Genomic DNA, 24,459 nt, shown 5'->3' on the forward strand with positions numbered 1-24,459 from the left:
ACTGTATCTTCAATGCCAGAAATCCTCTCTTCCATCTCTTGCATTCTGTTGGTTATACTTGCATCCGAAGTTCCTGATCTTTTACTCAGGTTTTCTATTTCCAGCATTCCCTCTGTTTGTGTCTTTTTTATTTTTTCAATTTCCCTTTTCAGTTCTTGGACTGTTTCCTTTGTTTGTTTCATTGCTTTTTCATGATTTTCTTTCAGTGCTTTATTGTTTTCTTCCAGGATTTTAATGTTTTCTTCCAGGACTTTATTGTTTTCTTGGAGGGCTTTATTGTTTTCTTCTAATTTGTTTGCCCTTTCCTCTAGTTGTTTACAGCGTTCTTCCAATTTTCTTGTCTTTTCCTCTACACAAGCCTCTACCTTCTTCATGAAGTTACTCATAAGGCTACTTTCTTCTGCTTCTTCCAATTTTTGGTGTTCAGGTCTAGATGTTGGAGGCGAGCTAGGTTCTGGTGATGCTGTATTGCTCTTCATTTTGCTGTATGTACTTCTGCTTTGACGTCTGCCCATCTCCTTGTGGTTCCTTCTTGGTCTTATCAGTGGACTTGTTTCACAAAGAGCTGACAGACTCAGGAAGACTCTCTCTCTTGTCCAAAAGGGAGTTCTCTTGTCCAACTCTCTGGTCCAGAAGGGAAGTTGTCGGGGGCAGGCTGGGAGCTGAGGGCCGGTCTCTAAGTCTCAGGAAGTGGCTGGGGTCTCTGATCCAGAAGGGCCACAGTTGAGATTCTTAAGTGCAGGTAGTATTTCTATTTATAATTCAATATACTAACAATGTAGATTTTGGAAACTTTTAAAACTAGAAACAATATACAATCAGTAATGTCAAATATAACAATATATACTAATAAAATTGCAAATAATGTTCCTTTTATGGATGAGGTATGGTAAATAAAATAGAGGTTACTTCACAAAATTATTGGGGTATTAAAGCAATTAATCTGATAACCAACATTATCTATAATATCAGTAAGTGATGAACCAGAAGATAGTATTTAGACTCTGGTTGTACAGGAAAAGGGGTGATTTTGTTGCCCTCAGAGCAACATTAAGAGAAAGATTTTATAAGTCTTTAGAACTATGTGCAATTCAAAACTTAGAAGTCCTTTGTATCTGAAATTGTCCATTCTACATCTTTGGGTTGCAAAAACTACAGATACAAAGGAAAGACTGTTGTTGGTTTTTTCTCTCTTTTGGGGGGTCCTACCACCTTGCTCCCAAATAAATCAAACACAAAGGCTTATTCTTAATAATAAAGGCCCCGCATTAGCTTGGCTTGTTTTTTGCTAGCTTTTCTTAACTTTAAATTATCCCATCAACCTTTTGCCTCTGGAATTTTACATTTTTCTTACTTCTATAAATCTTACTTTCACTCTTACTCCTTGGCTGGCTGTGTGGCTGTGTAGCTGAGTGACTGGCCCATAGCATCCTCCTCTCCTTGTTCTCTTGTTCTATTTTCCCTCTCAAGTTTCTCCTTCTACATATTCTCTCTTCCTGCCAACCCCACCTATCCTTTCTCCTGCCTTGCCATTAGCCATTCAGTTCTTTATTAGACCATCAGGTGTTTTAGACAGGCAAAGTAACACAACTTCACAGAGTTAAATATATGCAACATAAAAAAGTAACATGCCTTAAAATAATGTTCCACAACATTTACCCACTTTTTATATAAATAAAAAGAAAGGTTTTAACTGTAACATAGTAAAATTATTCACAGCAAAACAGTTATCAAGAATTACATTTAAATATTCTGTCTATTTGTAGTTAGTATATTCAAAAGAAATAATGCATTATCTATCATATCTTAGTGAATCCAAAGTTTTAAACCTAACTTATTTTCTATAATAACTAAGAAAAACTGCAACTATAACTATCTAGTTTTCAATTCCATCAAAATCCTAGAAGGGTATAATATTATTTGAGTAAACAAAAAGTACATTGCAAAAAACTTAAAAAAAAAAAAAAACTCTAGAAATGACAGAAACATATGACTGCCTGGACAGGCACCCATAGTTCCTCTGTAACATAGAGGCATCCATCTTCAGGCTACAGGTCCATAGTATTTGGCAGACTTTCCAATGAAGCAGGAAATTTAGAAGTCTCTCCTGCCTTATTTTGGCAAAGTTCAGCAGTCACTTTCCTGTGTGTTCTGTAGAATATCTGGCAGTTTCTTCTGTAAAACAGGAATTTTGAAGGACTGTCCTGCCTTGTTGTAGCAAAGTTCAACAGTTCTTTTTCCTTTGTGTCCTGCATGTCCAGTATGCACAGCACATTGCCAGCAGTCTGTTGTTGGTTGTTTTGGCTCTTTTTGAGGGGCTCGTCACCCAGCTCCCAAATAAATCACATGGAGGCTTATTCTTAATTATAAATGTCCAGCCTTTGCTTGACTTAGTTTCTTGTCAGCTATCCTTTTTATCCCATATATATTTTGCCTTTGGGCTTTTTCTGTTCTCTTACTTCTGTAAATCTTACTCTTTCTCTGTGGCTTGCTGTGAACCTGGGTAGCTGGCCCTTGATGTCTTCCTTCTTCTATGGCTCCTAGATCTATCCTTTCTCCCTGATTTCTCCTTCTATATATACTCTCTGCCTGCCAGCCCCACCTATCCTTTCTCCTGCCTTGCCATTGGCCATTCAGTTCTTCATTAGACCATCAGGTGTTTTAGACAACTACAGTACCACAGCTTCACAGAGTTAAACAAATGCAACACAAACAAAAGTGGCATACCTTACAATAATATTCTAAAAAAGCAGTCAAAAGCAAGAACAGTTTCTTTGCCCAGTAGCTACACTTGCCAAAATGAAAGCAAACTCCATGAGGAGTATCTTCAATGCCCATCATCTTCTCTGAAGTAAATTTGTGCTGCCAAGCACAGATGTGTCTCATTATGATGAAAAACTTTATGTTAACAAAACATTTTAAATGCCATATTCTTTAGGTCTTTGAAAGGTTTGAAGATCATCTATCTATCTAAAATATATCTCTATATGATCTGGAAAGCATACCTAACATATCTACAAATTTGATTATTATAAATGACTAACCACTATTCTATGCTTCCTGATTATCTTATATAGTTTATAAAAACAGCTTTAAAAACTAGAATTTTACCTTACATTTTAAAATAAGCTGCATAGGTACAATACCTTAAACAAGACTAGAAACATATACACAACATGTTGTAACAAAAATAACCTTAAATTTTTATCAATATACAAAGATCCTTTAAACAAGAGTAGAAGCATATATTTAGTGTAACAAAAATAACCTTAAATTTGTATCAATATATGATATTTCCCTGAGTGATAACGAACATCCATAACCTGCCAAATAATCAAAAAACACCCACACTCTCTTGGGAATGTGGACATCATCTTCTCCAAAGTTCTTCTGCTGTCTGTGGGTGAAGCATCTTTAGGCTCCCAGAGAGAAAATTTTGATATAATGGTCAAGTCCTAGGAAGACCAGCAGTAACCTTTGCTGATAGATATCACCTGTCAAGTTTCAGGGGGTCTCACCTGATCAAACCATATCCATATTGATCCTGAAGGAATTGACAACCTCTCATCTCCCGTGGGAGCAAAACATTTTTATTTCCATTTGACAAATATATTTTTTGACTTTTTAAAAGTTAACACATTCCTAATGTACATAGGTTGAATTATTTTAATAATCCCTCTAACAATTCCAGGTCTCTTTGCAGCTATAGTTTGCTTTTCAACAAGCAAAAAATTCAAAATCAACACAGTAACATACAGAATTCTGACTCTGTGTATTTCCCATTTTACAGTGGCCTTTTTCTTTTTTTATTACTTTTATATCTCTTTAAAGACTTTATTATTAATTTTAAACTATTTCTTTCTTTCTATGACTATACCCTTTTTCTTTTAAGTCTAAGCACATTATTAAACACACTGTATTCTGTCTAGAAGTTTTTCCATCTGAACCTCTTTTATTGCATATCTTCAGCCTTTTTTGACCATATGAGCAAACTTTAAATTGCTAAGCTACACCTGGCTCTCAGCTGGCTCTGCCTGCTTCTCTGGGCATGAAAACTCAGCATGAAACTCGCTGCCAGTAGGAGGTTTGTCTGACCAGGAACTGTGTTCAACTTTCTTAGAGCTCCAGAGTGCTGATACTTTGATACTTGCACTATGGTGGCATTTTTACTTAGGTTTGTTTGTTTATTTGTTTGTTTGTCCCTATTAATGTACTTTGTGCTCAAGGGCTTGCCAGCAGGCAGAAACTCTTAAAGGAGCCTATCCTTTTTTTTTTTTTTTTTTTTTTTTTTTTTTTTTTTAAGCTTTATCAGGCACTACGGAAATTTGAGCACCATGTTGGTATGCCAAAATGTTGTTTGTTTTTGCTCTTTGCTCTCTTGAGGTGCTCGCCACCCAGCTCCCAAAGAAATCAGTCCTGCCTATCCTTTCTCCCTCCTGCCTCATTATTGACCATTCAGCTCTTTATTAGACCATCAGATGTTTTAGGCAGGCATAGTAACACAGCTTCACAGAGTTAAACAAATGCACATAAACAAAAGCAACATACCTTAAAGTAATATTCTACAACAAAAAACTGTATTGATCATTGTACCCAAATAAAATATGGTGTGCAAATGCTACTCTGTACTAATGGTTCAGTTATACAGTCATATAAATATGTTTGTGTAGTCATTACATTTTGTATATTCATATAGACGTCTATACGGACACACAGATCAGTAAAGGCTTCAAAAGTTATATACATTGCTGATTATTTAAGTAAATAATTAAGGGGCTAGATGTTACATCTCATCTAATCTGTTAAAGCCTGTGAGTAGATACTGTATAGTGATATACAGTATTCTTATCCTTAAAAAGCCACAACACACTGTTAATAGATGCTAATCATGTACATAATTTACAGCCGTAGATTTGTTTCTGTTTATCTGATAAAAAACTGACAAAAATTAACTTAAGGGAGAAAAATTTTAGTTCACAATTCCAGGTTATAATCCATTCTTGTGAATGTCAAGGCAGAAGGAATCTGAAGCAACTGTTAAATCATATCAATAGCCGAAAGCTGAGAGAAATAAACTCATGTTCAGTGCACTATATCCACTTAAACAGGCTGATCTTCTCTGTCCAGGGAATGTTGTTGCCCATAGAGGGATGATCTTCTTGTATCAATTAAAGTTAGTAATTCAGACAATTTCTTAAAGATATGCCCACAAGCCAACCCAATCCAGACAATTCCTCATGATTCTCTTCTCAGATAATTCTTAACTGGCAAGTTGACCAATTAACTACCAGAACCACTAATGCAAAATTTGAAAATATATACTCTTCTTCAAATAGTGAAAAATCTGTCACTCATAAATGAATAGGATAAAATATATAGTGATATATTTAATATAATATACCATATATAGGCTATGATATAGTATGTAATGCTTTACTTAAAATAGATATTGTTAAATAATGCATCGTAGTCTTTAATTTTGCCCTTATTTAAGACTGTTGTGATCTATGGATAGCATGATGACTTTCTAGTAAGCTGGGTCTGTTATAGCAATGAAAATTAGCAAAGAATATTAGAATGACTATGGGATGAGAATACTAAATGTACTACCACTCCAAAAACTAGGAATGTTAATGTTTTAAATTATGCCTAATATTATCTAGGATATTGTTTCATTTTAACTTTAGTTTCTATGGTTAATTTTTCTTATGCCTAATTAATAAGGTAGTCCTTGTCATAGGTGTGTGATTAGGATAAAACAGATGACAGACCTCTGAGGGTTCCACTTGAGTTTTTTTAATTTTTAAATTTAATTTTTAAATTTTCAATATTTTTATCAGGAGACCATTATATGCTAAGTCTCAGAAAGCTGTAAGAGTTCAGTGCTATCTTCTGTTTCCAACTTCATCCATTAAGAGTTTGTAAAAAAAAAAAAAAAGAGTTTGTATCATGTCTCACATGGATAAACAGACTAATTAATGGATAAATTATATATGTATGTGTTTGTTAATTCTTACTAAGATAGAAATTTTTAATAAATTGATTATGGTTAAATTTTTAAATAAAATAATATATAACATACATATCATGTTATATTTATAATTATATAATATAGTTATAAACATAATATAAATAAAATGATATAAATTGTTCTTTAAGTATTAATTTAATAGAGTAAAGTAAAATAAAGAAAATATGATTAGGAAATTCTGTTCCTTACTTAATACCAGCCCTACCTCTCTCAATGCTATAAGAATATAAATGTCTTCATGCACTGTGACTCTGGGGAGTCAAGAACAACCCATGTTACAGGCAGCTGAATATGCACAGTACATTGGTTGTATCATACACAATTTGTACTGCATTGGTTAAGTAATTTTATCATTTTTGATCTCAGCTTTCTCTTCTATGAGAAGAGAATAATAAAATATCCAATAGGACATGATGTTTATTTATATAAGAGATGGGCATTCCAACACAGGATAAAAAAGTACAGTGATGTTTAGCCCTTGATTATGTTAGCAAGAGAGTAGGTTAGAAACATTCTGCAAATGTTGGTAGACTATCTGGCTTTTTTTCTTTTTTGCCTTTATCAATAATACATGAAATATCTCACAGTATGCAAATTATTTGTTAGAATAGTGTGTTTGGCTGTGCAAACTCTTACAAGGTGAAACGGAGAGTCAAAAGTATGGGAACTTTTTGCTCAGAGAAAGCCTTTCCATTGTTCTGTCTTAAATGGTTGTACTAATGGGAACAAGGAAGAGTATGCCAGTGCCACTGACCTTTTCATTAGAAGACAAAAATGGTGGCTCACGGTTTATTAAACATTGACTTGTTTGACTCTAAATGATTTAAAATGTTTATGTTATCACTTGAGAAATGATTCTTTTTCAGCTCTTCTCATTTGTATCATTGCATGGTATATAGAAAATATTTTTTCAGGCTTTTTATAGTGTCATTTTTTCCATCACTGCTGACAGAAGTGATTCTACCTTGAGACCAAATCAGGCAAGAAAAGTTAATTGAATAATTTTAATATGCTGTGGCTTAACTCATAACAGTATTGGTTTGAAGTCCATGTTTTAATGTTACTTGGAACCTATTTACATGAAAACATGCTTGATTATGGAGAAAGTTTCAGAGAACCCAACCATTGTCCTACTTCTAATAAAGTATCATAACTGTTCTTGCTATCAGTTTGTTCCTTAGCCAATGTGTATTATTCTGTGAAGACCTCCAATCATGTGATAAAATGAGAGGAGACCTGAAAAGGCTCACAGTTATAAAGAGAGTGGCGGTGGAAAATGGACATTGTACTACATGCTGAACTCTGAAATCTGACTTGAACAACCTTATCCTTCAAACTCTGAAGTGCACACATACTCTCAGCCCCAAACAATACAGGATCCACTAAGCTTGTGCAAGTATGGTGCATGCTGCCTCACAGCACAGGCAGGGCAGCCATCCCCTCCTCTGCTCTGTTATCACCTCATTCATAACTCTTTCATCATACTTGCTTGTCCCATCTGCACCACATTTTTAACTCATTATGTCTGTCTCCCCACAAGACATCTAGTCCTGAGGTCAGATCTTTTCATCACTTGTATAGCTGCAGGACCTGGCATGAAGCCTCATTGTAAAATGAATAAATGATGAACAAATGACTGACCACTGAGACGGGACAGACAGAAATGCTAATTAAGTGCAGCTTGCAAAATAAATCTATTCCTTTGCCTGTGTCTCAAGCAAAATTCTGGGAGGAAATATGGTGAGAACTTTAGTAATTGATAGTATCCATATCACTTTTTTTCATTTGTTACAAACTATTTTATTGTGTTTGCACTTTTAACATTTCCATTTTATTATTCCTGATGCAAAATAAAATCAGATCATAACAAGTTAACAAACTGAAATATCTTTTGTGTGTGTGTGTGGGGGGGGGCTACTAAAATGATCATGCTTTATTAACTAACGCTATTTTTTAATGCAGTGACTGTTTTGACTTGCCCTGAGGCTAACATTTTTGAATATGCAAATGCATTAAGGTTTAAATTCTGTGACCAGAGAAGAGTCGTTGTTATCTGAAACTGAATAGGAAAATGCAGTATATGTTTTCATTATTATCACTGATACATAATAACATGAATACACATATACATATACTGCTTAAATATATTTATCTGCTTATATATAGGTTTTTATGTTGATAGTGACCTTGGCATAAATTGAGGGAAACATCTTCCTAAATGTCTTGAAAATGTCATGTAAAGCTGTATAAAATTTCATTTCAGAAATACTATTTTTCTTTTGTAATATGTTTTGAACAGCAGACAGATTTCAGGGCACGTAGTTTAAAGCAACATCAGAGTTATAATGAAGCCATAATGTGCTTTTATTACTCAAGCTGTACAAGTAGTTCAGGGATAGCTCGATTGTATTATCAACACTATTGAGAAAAACATGCAACACTTTACCAGGACAACAGGAACACCTGCCAGCAGAGCTGTTAGATGTGAGGTTCCCCATTGCTCAATTCAGCTAACAAGCCGCTTTACATGGGCTCCTAATGTCTGTGTTACATCAGAACTTTACTTTCTCTGTCTACTCTTCAGGTATATTGTAGAGAGCTCTTCATCAGTTTTTAGGATTCTTTTTTATTCTCCAGAGAATCCAATAGATAGTGAACTAGGAGATTGTAGCACAAAACCTCTTATTTACTTAAGCATGAGTCCATTGTTAACACATATCTGACATTTCTTTGAGAGTTACATAATAAATCATATATCTTAGCCGGGCGGTGGTGGCACACGCCTTTAATCCCAGCACTCGGGAGGCAGAGCCAGGTGGATCTCTGTGAGTTCGAGGGCAGCCTGGGCTACCAAGTGAGTCCCAGGAAAGGCGCAAAGCTACACAGAGAAACCCTGTCTCGAAAAACCCAAAAAAAAAAAAAAATCATATATCTTATTCCAAACTTGTCTTGAATGTTACCACTATAATCTTCCCATCATTAAAAAAAGAGAAAATCCATATTTAAAAAGTTGACAAGGTCTTGGAAATTACTTGATTACATTGTGATTATTATCTGGTCGAGTACATTTAGTTTCCTGTTCAGAGACTACTGCTAATGAGAGCTACTTAGGGTTAAAAGTTGGCGATTACCTTTCTGTTTAAATCTTTGCCCTGTGGTTTCTCTTACTGAGGAGGTATGTGGAGGTGAGATCTGGTATTTGCATGCTCAGAAGTTCTGAAATGTAAAATACAGTCCTTAATACTAATTGCCTTGAGAGATACCCATTACCCATGCATCAGATTGGTATTGCTGAGCTGTCCCCTTGTCCAGAGTGATAGACTATCAGTCTCCCCTTCTTTGTGAATGTTGTACTCATAAGGGTTTTGTGAGTAGACACCACTGTAAATCAATATTATTGGTGATATTTCAAACAAAACGTTCACAGAGTCAGTCATCACACTTTGAGTGGGACTCTTGCATAAAGGTCAAATAAAGTTGATATCAACTTACAAATTACTTTATTAAAGGAGCAAATGACCAATAATTTTTGGACACCTTAGTAACAATGTAATGTATTCATGTTTAATTTCAAGTTCCCTATAGTCATAAAAGCTCTGCTTGAACTATAAAACTAATGTCACAGGGATGATACCGAAGTTATCATCAAGATGAAAATCAGGAAATATCAGAAGTGTTGTTTTACATCACAACTTTCAGAGGATGTGGCAATATTAACATTATCAAAATTTACTACAAAATAAATGTGATCTAATCATAACCACTTACTGCTCACTGAATTGCTCTCAAGTTTGGTGGATAGAAATTAAGGCTGTTTCAGTAGAATAAGCAGGTGTATAGTATGTGTGCATGCAGAGGGGAGGAAGTCTCTTCAATTTAATTACACATCTCTTGTAATTTCATTTTCACAACCATTTGGTGTGGTGGAGGCCCCAAGCAGTTTCTGGTAATCAGATATTCTCACGTGGTGTTTCTTCTCTCTAACTATATGGCTGTGAGGGAAAGCACATAGCATGTAAAGAACATGCTCAAAAAATATTCTACAACTATATCAAATTAATCCACCTGAGTGTCCATATATTGGAAAAGGAATTATGGGTCCCATGGAGTAGCGAGTGTTGAACCTATCTTCACTGTACAGTCTGGGCTTTCAAGCAAAAAGCACAATAAAAATCACAGACCCACCCTTCAGAAAGGTTCTTCTTAATAACAAAATGCATGATCTGAACAAATTAATAAAGGAACAGTAATTTGGCAGGTAAAATAAATTAATTTTGCATAGAAATTGCAATGTGCTTCAGGTAGGCTAATCTATCTTACAATCCAGCCAATATTTCACACTGTGATGACATCCATCCATTTTATATTCCAGCATTGCACTCAATACAGCCAGTACAACACTCATTTATCATCGAGTACCATAATTGTACTTCACAATTATGCTTCTTTGGGGGGCTTTGTAAGAGAAATAGTGGCAATAGACACCAAAGATTTAATTAAAGAGCAAAATATATGAGTGCTCTGGCTGAAGGAACACTGTGTACATTGAATTTTAAGGTGAATTTGATAAAGACATTAATGAATACATTTTTGGCCATAGATTGTTTCTAGTCTTTAGGTTATTGGGATATTCTGAACAACTTCATTTTGCTAGAAGGAGTGAGGTATGGCATCAAAAATGGGAGGAATAAGAGAAACAATGAAAATCAAGATCACCTTGCTTCCTGTATAACTGTAAACCAGTTGAAGAGTCAAGCGTAGGGTGTCTATCTGGGGGTTCCTTTAACTTTAAATGTTAAGTTCTTTTAATGGCATTCATTTGTCGTTATCACAAGGAGGACAGTCTTAGCTTCCGCTTCCAGTCGGTTCATTGCTATGCAGTACAGACCCCTCTGGAAAGAACTGTTCACTTCACAGAAGAAGAAAGCAAAGAATAAAGAGACCTGCTCTCTTGCCTAGGGTTACAATATAAGTTAGTGGCAAAATGCATATTAAAATTCAGGTCTCCAGAGTCCCAGTGTTTTAATTAGCTTAATAATCCGTGCTAACTTTCACGATTGTTAGGGCTTAGGTTTTGGTATTCTCAACATTGTTCTCAACACCTATGAAAAATGGCTGCCCTTCATAAGGTTAATGTGAACTATGAGTTACGCCAATTATGCACAGCCTAATCTTTGTTACTTATCCACCTCCAGGGTGCTTAGTGCAGTGTGAGCGCATTTCCTCATTTCATATTCAAAAGAATCTTGCTAACTTCTATAAGAATTTTCTTTGTATAGTATTAACAACAAAAAACAAAACAATTACTTGAATGTTTCCAAATACAAACTTATAATGAAGTAATAATATTCATATCAATTATAATAAAAACTTTAATGTTCAGCAGCCTGTCCACATCTGCATCACTAATAAGAACTGGAAGGAGTATTAGCTCTGTGGCTTTTTCAAGGGATCACAACATACAATTTTTTTATTTGTAAGTTCAATTTGTAAATAAATAATTTGATAACACAAGATTAATCAATAAATGGGTTTGGCAAGTACAGGATTTATCAAGTTCTTTATATATATATATAAAATATTTACTTAAATCCAATTTTATTCACAATTTATATTGTAAATCAGATCTATTACTTTTTTCAGTTTATTCACATAGTTATTTGATTAATGTTGAGTCAACTAAGAGGAATAATATCAGGAAGTAATTTTAAGTTGTGCTATAATTAATCTTTTAAGATGGCTACTATATATTATTATTTAATATAATAAGATGTATTATATTAAAGTGCTTAGTTGAAAAGTTACGACTGCCATACCAAAGATAGTGGAGGACTATCCAGCCATGATAAAAACAGAAGAAAAGCTTTACTGAATTTCCAATCAGGAAGACAACTAGTGACCAAGCACTGTTTATCACACAAAGAGAAATGCAAAGAAAATCAGGTGTAAGGAGACACAGGATCTTATGCTTCTGCACCAGATACTTTGCAAAATTTCACTTAGAAGGATCCCTATCCCTGACCATGGCTGTCCATGAGGTTTTGGTGTACTCCGCATGGCAACGAAGCCAGTGAGGACAATACATCAACTGATCTGATTAGTGCCCAGAAAGATCATTTGGTATGGATCTGAAAAAAGGGAAGAAGAGCCTAAGTGTGGGGAGTGACCAAAGGCTTAAGGAACTGGAGAAGTATTAGGAAGATTTTGTAGATTGAGCAGTGACTGTGAGCTGAATGATGATGGTGCCAACATATGTGGAGTGGATTGAGCTGTGCTTTGAAAGTGGAATCAACTGAACATAATTTAATATGGGCTGCTTTGAGATAAGACAGGGAGCTATCATCAATAACTACTAATTTTCCACTGATATAGCTGTTTAGTTTTTGTTTTGTTTTGTTTTTGTTTTTGTATTAAGGCAGAGTCTTACTATGTATATCCTTGGCTGCCCTGGAACTGGCAATATAGAGCAGGCTGCCTTTTAACTTATTAGGATCCACTGGCCTCTACCACCAGGTGCTAGGATAAAAGCACCAGGACCAGAGTAAGGCACTTTTTATTGAGTTAGGAATGGCTTATAAGATATGTTTTACAGATCAAAAACAGCATTTTATTTATCCTTATTAAGTTTGAGATTTTTATACCTTTTTCTACATTGTATTTTGTTCATATTCTCTCCTCTCCTCTCCACACACCTTCCAGATCCTTCCTATCAAGTATCTCATCCCCTAAAAAAAAATCAATAAGAGAGAAAACAAAACAAGACAAAAAGCACACAGAAAAATATGAAGACCATTTTGTGTTGGCCTACTCCTCCTGGGCATGGTGTCTGTCCTAGAATGTGGTTGGTATTCCAAGTGACACTCCATTGAGAATCACTGGTACTTTCGTTCCCAGAAGGTATCAGTTGTGAACAACTTCTTGGTTAGAAGTGAGACTTTCTGTCTAATTTCCCTTTGTGCTGGGATTGGTCTGGCTTGAACCTGCAGTGGTCTTGTCCACACAGGATGCCACAGTCCCCGAGCTCATATATGTATCAGTCTTGTGTTTGTGAGAATTTCTACATTTGTTCAGTTGGGGGTTGCTTTGTTAATTTTCATTTACTGCATGAAGATGCTTCTCTGGTGAGTAATGAGCGACAAAGTTATTGATAGCAGTATGTCATTAGGAGTCCTTCACTGCTGTATTCCTTTAACAGAATTATAATTGTAGATTTTCCTTTAGGATCCATTTCCTATCTAGTTTCTGGTTCTTGGTCACTTTAGCAGTGTCAGATATGGGTTCCATCTCATGGAGCGGGCCTGAAATCCAATTAAAATGTGGCTGATTCCTTCCATAACATCTGTGCTGCTGTTGTGTCAGTATAACTTGCAAGTTCCCTTTTGTAGGTCATGGTGTTCATAACTGAGTGCCAATGCTAAGTTTTTTCCTTCTCCTGTGGTGTGCAAAGTACCTTCCAGTACTCCGAACACTAGTCTAAAGGGGTTAGGCTTCTAGATGGGCACCTGCTCAATTTTTCTGTTTTATGACATACGTAAGTTCTCTTCAATAACGTTTACAAATTATTTTTTTCTAATAGGCAGTTAGGTATTGGAGTACAGAATCCAAATGTATATAACAATTCTAACACACATATCTTTGTTTCACTAGCATCAAGATATTGCATGAAATCCAAAACTTATTTATATCTAACAAATATATTCAGTACAAGCTTTGAACTATAATACAGAACTAATCCTAAGATAATTTTAAATTTGAAAGGGTAATGATTGTTAAACCAATTTGCTTAGAATCAAATAAATTATTCTAGTCTTACAAACAGGATTCACAAGAGTTGATTTTTGTCAGTATTTCAACAGTTTTGGAACAAATTGTCAACAGAAATATGAACAAAATTTGAATAGAAACATCATAAAAATGTCAAAAATTCAAAACTAGCAATATTCAGCAGCATTTAAATATGATCTGTCTTTTAGTTAATTACTATCATTCATGTATTTACCATGCCATATGACCTTGAATTCACTTGCAAATATCATCCTGAATTCAAATAAGATGACAGTATATGATCATGAAGATATATGCAAGGTTACAGTAAATATTCCCTCTGTTTAGGCTGAAGGTATAGTTTGTTTATTAAGTATTTTTAAATGATGTATTTTGAAAGTAGGATGTACTCTTTCTGGTTTGCTTAGGTGACAGAATTGGCCACTGTCTTTTCCAATATACATTTCTCTTGTCCTTTGAATAATTTCACCTAACTTAGTGAGTTACTGAGGACATGGTAATAAACAAATATTTGTTCCAAATATTAAGGAACTCAGTTGTTACTTTAAATAATGGCCTCTCGTTTTAAATCTCAAGTAAATGTTATATCAGGAAATAACTGTGCTATTTTCACTTATTAAAAATTTGGGTTAAGATGACAAATATTGGCTCTCTGTGCTAGCTATAATTCTACCATGACTAATTCATTCAATGGTGTGATACTCACCCATCCTTCGTTTTTGAGTAACTGGTACATACAGGGGATTTTCACACAAAATAAATGTGTTACACCAGTCAATCCTAAAATCAAGAGATTATGTGGATGGACATCCCATAATAATTTAATCCTTTCTGGACGTAAAAGACAAAATCAAGGATCACAGATTTAACATTTGAAAAATATTCATCTAGAGGTATATTTTATTCTGTTTTAGATTAATTGGTCCACATGTCAAGAGTATCTGATAATTTTAAGAGTAGAGAGAAGATAGAACAAGGAAACAGGAGCCTCCATCCTATAGCTCTGAGATATTAAATTTGACCAAATAGTAAAGAAGTTTGGAAGGACAAAGTCTCCAGAAATGAACAGCTTCCAGCTCATACAATATTTTGTTTTTATAAACCCGAGTAGAAACTTAAATACATACATCTGAACTTGTAACTTGTAAAGAATTATAAACTAATAATGAGTACTGTTAGTTATTAAATTGTGGCAATTTGTTAAATATAAATATAATTAAAAACGAAATTCATACAACTATGTCAAGAATGGTGAAGGACCTTATACCATGCTTGCATCCAAAAGTTTAGATAGAATTTGTATGTGTAATTTGTGGATGTGAGACTCTTGAATGTGAGATAAGCAACTTGTTTGCTTTGATTGTTTGTTTGTTTGTTTAATAGCCAGAGATTCTGGTCTCTGTTGGTTCCTTGAAACTTAGCTCTCAGAGCTAAGTGCAGAGGTGCAGAGAAAGTCAGGTAGCATGTGGACACACATTGTTTAGTGTTCATTAAGAGAACTATCTGCACAAGAAACAAAATCTTTGCACAGGGGAGTAAGCCTCTTGGATCTCCCTCCACAGTGAGACATGCTTATCAACCTGTGTCACGGGTCAGTTTGTCTGATGCTCTATGAGAGGCACTGTTTCTGTCCTTCAAGGTCAATTTCTGTGCAAAAGCTCAGTCATGGATGAAAAGTCAAGAGCCATCTACATGGCCTACACCTGCAATTTCTCTTTTGAATAAAATCATTGCCAGCAACTTTGACACCCACATTCCTAAGGGATTAAGATGAGTTGAAGAATGTTTATCATCATAGTATAAAAGAAGACATTTACACACTATAAGGTATCAAATTTAATATAGAATAAATGTACATTTATCACTTACAGATAAAAATCTACCCCTAGCATGTACATAATATACCTTACTTTTACTTGAAATTTGTATTACTAAGATTATTGTTGTTTTTACTTCCCTAAAAACAAATTTGAGAGTTTTATTCATGAATACCACACACACCTTGACCAACTCAACCCAACTATTCTCTCCCTCCAATTCTTCCTGACTTTCTCTCCTGGTACCATTTGCTGTTATTTTAACCCAATGGGTCCACTTAGTTCAGCATGTATGGTTGTGGGTGTAGGAGCACTTACTGCAGTGTGATAGCCTCTCTAGGATCACATTCCTAAAGAAAAATTATTACTCTTGCTCAGCCAGCAGCCATCAATTGCCAATAGCTCTTCAGCTAAGTGTGGGACATCAGGAGAACTACCCACCTCCATGCTGGGAGTGTAAATGATTGCATCTTCCAGAGATTTTGTATATGTTACAGTTGATTGAGTTCATGTGTGAAATATCTGACAAATACTTACTACTACTTTATACTCTTACAATTTTTTTGCCTCCTCTTTCAAAATGATCCCTGAGGTGGGGTTGGGGGCTCAGATAGGTGTTCCATCTCAAGCTCAGTGTAGTACAGGCTCTCATTCTCTTCTCATTAACCAGTCATCTGTACCAAGCATTTGTTTAGGCCAACAACCAGCTCCCAAATCATGACATAGAGACTTCTTATTAGTTATGAATGCTCAGCCTAGCTTAGGCTCAGTTCTGGCTAGCTCTTTAAACTTAATCATTTCTCTTTATCTACCTTCTGTCTCAGGACTTTTACTTTTCTTTCCTTCTGTATATCCTACTTTCACTGCTTCTCACGTCTCACTGGCAGCTCCCTGGATTCTTGCCTTGAGCATGACCTCCCTTTTTCTCTCCTCTCATTCTTTTTGAGCCTAGATTTCTCCTATTAATTCTTTCCATCTGCCAGCTCTACCTATCCATCTCCTCCCTATCTATTGTCCATTCAGCTTTTTGTTAAACCAATTGGGTGCTTAGGCAGGCAAGGTCGAACAAATGCAACACATCTTTACATAATTAACACACACCCTTTCATTGTTTAACAAATGCAGCATAAACAAATGAAACACATCTTTGCCTTCTAAAGTAATATTCCACAACATATCATCCTTTTGTCTAAATAAAAAGTAAAGTTGTAACTTTAACATAGTAAGACTATATACCATAAGAACAATTATCAAGTACAAATTGCATTTGCAATATCCAGTCCCTTTGCTTTTGGTAAACTTGGAGAAATCACTGCTGTTTATCCTAGCTTGATGAGTCCAAAGTGCTGTACCTAATTTACCTTACATCATAACTAAGGAAAACTTTAACTGTAACTATCTAGTCTTCAATTTCAGCAAAGATCCCAGAAGGACATAATATTACCTGAATAAATAAAAAGTGCAACTGGATGTTTCCAAGCCACTTCCAGAACTACAGAAATGATAGAGACATCTGCCTGCCTGGACAGTCACACAAGTGTCCTCTGAAATGCCAGGCATCCATTTCTAGCCTATAGTTCTGGAGTCTCTGGCAGACTTTTCTGTGAAGCAGGAATTTTGAAGGATTGCCCTGCTTTGTTTTGGCAAAGTTTGCCAGTCTTTTCCCTTTGTGTCCTGCTCATCCAGTTTGTACAGCATACTGTCAACAGTCAAGGCAAAGGCAGTTTCTTGCCCAAATGGCTAACTTTGCCATAATGAAAGCAAACTCCACATAGAGGTTCTTCAAAGCCCATCATCCTTTCTGAAGAATATTGGTGTTGCCAGGAGAAGATATGTTTCACTGTCATGAAAAGCTGTATGTTAACAAGACATTTGAAATGCCACATTCTGTAGATCTTTGAAGTGTTTGAAGACCATCTATCTATCTAAAATACATTTTTATATGATCTTGAAAACATACATAACATAACTACAAGTTCGATTGTTATAGATGACTAACTACTAACCTGCATTTCTTAATTATCCTAAATGGTTTGTAATGGTAACTTTCAGGGACTAGAACTTTACATTACATTTTTAAGTGATCTGCATATACAATACATGAAAAAATAGTATAAACATATATAAATTATGTTGTAACAAAAATAACCTTAAATTTGTATCAATATACAAAAATCCATACCTATGAAAACATTTGAAGTTAATAGATGTCTTTGTATACTATATGCCTATACCCCCTCCCAAACAATGACAAACATCCATAACCCATCGAATAACAAAAAACAACCCACCCCACTTCTTGGGAACATGGATGTTGTATTCTCTATACTGATTCCTATTCTCTCTTTGTGATGGAATCTTTTTGTGGAACCTGAGAAAATTGTGATAATAGTTATGTTGTGGGAAAACTAGCCATAACATTTGTTGTCCAGTCTCTGTGCAATGGGAGAGTTCAAGGCTTATCTGCAGTCCTGACTAGAATAGTCTGTGAGGCTGAACCATCTCAGCCTGAAGCCTTGAAGCCGTTCTGGATGCAGAACTCTAAGGAAACTGCAACAGAGGAACTCTGAGAGGCTGGGTCACCTGGGCCACCTGTTTTCATTGACGTCTGGTCCCCTTGTTCTTAAAACACACAAACTTTCAAAAGTAACATACATATCTACACTTATACAAGTATGGACAGTGCATTGTACTCAAGATAGCCAAAGATGATATTTTTTTGTTTTATGTTTGAGCAGGTAAAATATAAGTCATCTGTCTTATAGGTTTTTTTTTTTTATTTCTTTATGTCTGTATCCAGATTTTCAGGTCTTCCCTGATAAATCCGCAGCCTTTAGTTTCATATAGAAACTAAAGCATAACCTCTTCCCCTAAGAAGTGCATTTTTATTTCCATTTTAATGTTAAGGCATTCTTAAAGTATCTGGCTGGTTTATTTCATCAGTCCCTTTTTCAATCCCATGTCTCTCAGCAGCTGTCATTCCCTCATAAGCATGCAAAAATTTAAAATTAATGCAGCATACAGGGTAGACCCCCTGTGTATCTCCAATCTCCATGGCTTATTCTTTACTGTTTACTCTTTTTTTTTTTTTTTTTTTTTTTTTTTTTTTTTTTTTTTTTGGTTTTTCGAGACAGGGTTTCTCTGTGTAGCTTTGCGCCTTTCCTGGAGCTCACTTGGTAGCCCAGGCTGGCCTCGAACTCACAGAGATCCGCCTGGCTCTGCCTCCCGAGTGCTGGGATTAAAGGCGTGCGCCACCACCGCCCGGCCTGTTTACTCTTTTATGTGACTGTCTATACCCATTTTTTTCTTTCTGAAGCCTTTGCACATTTTAAAACACATTGGATTTACAGGATTTTTTCCATATGAACCCGTATTATCTCTAGCCTTTTCTGTCTGCGTGAACAAAACCTTAAACTACTACATGCTTGCTAGGTTTTTCCACTGCAGCTTTGGTGCCTGCTCTACCCCTTCCTCAGGTATGTGAAGGCTGAGCCTTAAGCTTGCAGGCCAGTCATGGGGTTCCTTTCACAGGAACTGCATTCAACAGCCTCAGATCTAGGAACTTGGTGCTTACACTCTGTCAGGTGTTTTTACTTAGCTTTGTTTTGTTTTTGTTTGTTTGTTTGTTTTTTTTTTTGTTTGTTTGTTTGGTTTTTGGTTTTTCGAGACAGGGTTTCTCTGTGTAGCTTTGTGCCTTTCCTGGAACTCACTTTGTAGCCCAGGCTAGCCTCGAACTCACAGAGATCCGCCTGCCTCTGCCTCCCGAGTGATGGGATTAAAGGCGTGCGCCACCACCACCCAGCTTTTTACTTAGCTCTTTGTTTCTACTGAATGTACCAGCTTTCTTTCCCCTTGCTATCTCAGGTCCTATGTGTAGGCCCCATGTTGGACACCAAATGTTCCTGGCTTTTTCTTTTAGGCCACCAATCACCTCCCAAATTATGATACAGCGACTTACTAGCTATGAATGCTTGGCCTAACTTAGGCTCATTTCAGGCTAGCTCTTTTAACTTGTTAACCTGTTTCTCTTTATCCACTTTTTGCCTGACTTCTTGCCCCTGGAGTGATCTCTATCATTCTCTCCTCACATTTTTAGATTTCTCCTATTTATTCTCTCTGCCTGCCAGCCCCACCTATCCCCTTCATACCAATCTATTGGCCATTCAGCTTCTTATTAGTTCAATCAGGTGCCTTAGGTAATCAAGGTCAAACAAATGCAACACATCTTTACATAATTAAACACACATCCTTATATCATTAAACAAATGCAGTATAAACAAACATGCCACACCATTACACAGTTAAAGTGATATTCCACAACAGTCGTCCATCTCTTCATTAATCACCATACACTGAAGTAAGAAGCATCTCTGATGCAGATTGGAATACGTCTTCTTCTATTTATATAAAGGTAAGAACTTAGGGGTTCCTCTACCACTACTTTTTTCAAAAAAATTCTTTCTTTTTTTGTGTCTTTTACACCATGCATCTCGATCTCATTCATTTCCTCATCCCTTTGTATCTGCCATCTGCCCTTGCAAACCACCACCCCAAAATAAAATTTAAGAGAAAAGGGGAAAAAAAAGAAAAAAAAGGGAAAATCTCACCGTGGAAACTGTAGCATGACACAGTGTGTCGAGCAGAAAACTACTTTGTCCATATGTCTTTACTTGCAAGTTTTCATTGCAAAGAATCATTGGTCTAGTTCAAGGTCTCTGGTTTCTGCTATTGTATTGACGGTGGGCCCTCACTGGGATTCCTTTTCAATATTCTCTTGTTTCTTTGAGTCATGGAGATCCCACAGTTTGGGTCTGCAGGACCAGCCCCTTCACATGCACCAGCAGATAATAGATGGTGAGGATGCTGGGGTGGGCTAACTCATAAACTTGGTCTGGGCCTGGATAGCTGCAAGGTTGGTCAGCTTGCAAGCTCTCCGCTGTCCTAATCACCAGGGTGATCTCTCCAGCGTTGCTCCTGCTAGTTCACCCCTTGCAGCAAAGAGCAAGGGGCAGGGTCATTTCTCCTGCTTTCATATCCTTGGGGACAGCACTACCTCACCTGGACCATCAGGGCCAGCTCTAGTGTGTTGCAGTTGTGTCTACTACTACTTTTTAATTCACCTTGTGGTTGTGTATTTTTTAAAGTCTTCAGATATAGTGGAATTGTTTCTAAGTCAAAATGATGAAAATGAAATAACTTGAAAAGAAATAAATGAAAATATAAAACAGTATTTTGTAGCTGTCCCATGATTCTTCAGTCCAAAGCCATGCTCACTCACAGAAGTGTAACTAGGTTATTTTATAGTAGATAGATCAGACTTGTTGAAAATGCCCAGCAGTCTGAAAAGTTTGGATTTTGTGTTATGGAGGAAAGAGCTTCAACATTTGTTATTTTTAATATTGTCATGGTCAATTAAAGATTTCTGTATATGCCTACATGCAGCTAAGCTGCACCAAATAATAACATACATGTTGAAGAAACTCTAGGCTCTTTTTTGTTTTGTTTTTCAAGACAGGGTCTCACTATGCAGTCCTGGCTGTCCTTGAATTCATGTAGACCAGACTGGCCTCAAACTCACAGAGATCCTCCTCCTGCCTCTGCATCCTGAGTGTTGGGATTAAAGGCATTCACCACTGTGCCGGCTACTCTATGCTCTTTTTAATGCTGCCTGAACAGGATTAAAAAGAAAAAAAAAATAGAAGTTTTCAAGGCTACCCCTGGATTAACTGCTCTGTGGAGATTCAGGCTTCCTTACTTAGTCATAAATTACAGTCTATGCAGAAACCAGTCTTAAAGAAATTTAAATGAAACTAGTTTATGTACTCAGGCCAACCCATGTGGAAATGAGAATGGGTCAGTTCCAGCTGGTCACCAGGTAAAATGACAGTGCACACGAGGAACCAAAAAACACATGACTGCTACCTGAGTCAAGACAGATACTGTCAGGATGCTCCCAGCACAGACCCAGACACTGACCTCATCGTGAATGTCAGGTTTGCTGGTCAAACAGTGTTCTTTGATCTCTGTTCTTGCCATTTTTCTACTCTATGAGCACATTTTCTTTAATGTAGTTACCTAACATTTAATGAAAACAGACTTTGAAATATGTAGTGATAATGAGTTGTATGAGCTTTTTGTGGAACTATATATTGTCAAAGGAGAATACTCCCAGGAAGAGAAACCCTGGGATGGAGTTCTTAAGACAATATTTGACTTTTATGTGAATTTGCCTAGTTCAGGGCCTTGAATTACTCAAGAGATAACAACTCAGTGGTAGCCTGTGAAATCTATGCCACAAGGGCCCTGCTGCAGATTCATTCTCCCACTGTGATTTCACAGAGCAGCTCAAACTAAAACAAAGAAAACAAATTCCCATGAAAACCAAACGAAAGGTCACAGAAAGGAGAGGCAGAACTCATTAATTTTTTTCCAGGCCTGAGGGTTCATTCTTTAAAATGTGTGCCACATTGGCACGTGCTGTTCATATAACGTTGTTCTTTTGTTTTAAAGCATGCCCTCTCCAGTTCGCATTACCCAGTGCTGGCTGCCCTTCAGCTCCATGCCCTGGGGTTAGCTCAAGCAGCCTTGTAAATTCAAAACCAGGAGACTGTGATGCAGCCCAGGTGGGTCTGCCTCATGACAGAGTTTACTCCTTAAATAATTTTATAGTGGTTAATTATTCATGTAAAATAGAAATAAGTCCAAACAATAAAATTCATGTCTTCACCTTACTAGGTAAATTCTTTTGTTCATGATTGCTACATCATTTAAATTGAGCATGTGGGTGGCTTTTATCTTTGGGGGAATCACAGAGAAAAGGGAATAAATCATTATACCTGATATTTAGGTGTCTGTACAGGTATTGGTGTAAGGCAGTGAATTTGAAGTGGTACATCCCTGACTAAATTCAGACTTTTTTATCTTTCTCCCTAATTTCCTTCTTCTTTTTCTGCCCCCCATCTCTCTCTCTCTCTTTCTGTCTATATCTCTCTTCCTCTCTGCCCTCTTCTTCTCTCTTGTATTTGTTTATATGGTTTATGCACACATGTTCACTTCCATAGGCCAGAGAAAGGTGGCAGATGCCCTGTTCTCTCAATCTCTGTTTAACCCTCCCCCGCCCAGGACAAGGTCTCTCACTATATTTTGATGGTGGTAAGCAAGTCTGATCCTTTCTCCTGTCTTTGCCTCTGCCAATACTAGGGTTAGAGGTGCATGTGATCATGCAAGCTTTGTATGTGCATTCTGGACAAACTCCCAAGCCTACTTGTCCTGTTTTCTATCAAGAAGAAGAGGAAAAGGAAGAAGAGTGGGAAGAAATACTGGAGGGGAGAGAGAAGAGGGTCAGGAGGAAGAGGAGACAGAAAAAAAGTAGGCTAAGCAGTATTTGTAATTACCTATGCTTTTTCCATGCCTTATAAATCAACTTATGTTTGTTTCGAGATGTGGAGAAAAGAATCTGTTCTGAACTTTGAAGGAAACAGTCCATGTTGGAGATCAAAAAGTATTGTTTTCATAGTAACAATTTTTCATTAAAATAAAAACCTATAACTCCTTGATACACAAATAATTAAATGCTTGTAAACAACTTTAAAAGGCATCCATTGATAGCCATAGCTATGTTTGAATGCTATGCAACAAATACAAAAGCATGAAGTTAAAATGGATAGCATAAAGAGGAAGGAAAAACATTTTAAGAAAATATTTTTCATTCTATGTTTTAGGTGGTATTTAAAACTTTTAAATGGTATTAAAATTTGTGCTTGCAGCATGATCAGTATATAGTATCATTATGAGAATGCTGATTCAAAATGCTACATTGGAATTATTTTCAAATCTGTAAGTCATATTTATTGAGACGTTGTTTACAAGCTTAATGATTGTCATTATTGGAAAAGTCAAGTGGTAAAAATTCATAGAGCCAACTGCAAGAAGTGCAAATTGCCTGCATTTGTGAAATCTTGAAATTCATATTTCATGCTTATTCAATAATAATGTAAATATTTTGTAATTTTTTGACTGGGAAGTTTTGAGCTTGTCTCATTTTCATCAGCTAATCTTTCAAGAAAGTGACTTATGTTAATATTAATGTTTTATTTTTCTCTTTAATTATGTGTATCTGAATTTTGGTTCTTATAAGTGCATAAAATGACAGCTGGGACCAATGAGGGGTGTGGGATTCCCCTGAGCTAGTTAAAGGTAGTTGTGAGCTGACAGCAGGTGCTGGGTACTGAACTCCAGGCCTCTGTAAGAGCGGTATGCACTCTTTACTGCTGAGCAACTTTTCCTGCCCCATATTTTCATTTTTTTATATATATATGATATGCTCCAAGGCCCTAACAGCTTACATTGGGAAGATCTGTTTTCAAATTATATCATTAGAAATACATTGTAAAGCACACTGATATAAGCATTTTTTGTGAGGGACATTCTTTTCAGAAATAAATTCATGTAAAGAAGAACATATTTTTCTCTAGAGTACAAAGTTTCATAAAAAGCAACTGTTTCATAACTTCTAATTAAAATGTGAGAATTCTGGAATGTTTGTTTTGTAAAGAAAAGATGCAAATTCTTTTAGGTACATTATCATAAGACAAGGAGAATAACTCTTGTCAGCATGCAAGATTTGTTTTGACAATATCTTGACTAAACTTCTGTGGGTTTTTAATGTAGATAATGTATTGTCTCTATGTTCATCTTCATAAATTACAATTCCTAGAATATGCTGACAGATAATAAAGTACCACTGACACCCCAGTGCATGGGTTCAGATCTCCATCTTTTCTGAGTATACATCTAGTGCCAATTCCACAGCTTGGGACAAAGTGT

Source organism: Peromyscus maniculatus, chromosome 6 (genome assembly GCF_049852395.1).
Source record: "Peromyscus maniculatus bairdii isolate BWxNUB_F1_BW_parent chromosome 6, HU_Pman_BW_mat_3.1, whole genome shotgun sequence".
NCBI classification, from domain to species: domain Eukaryota; kingdom Metazoa; phylum Chordata; class Mammalia; order Rodentia; family Cricetidae; genus Peromyscus; species Peromyscus maniculatus.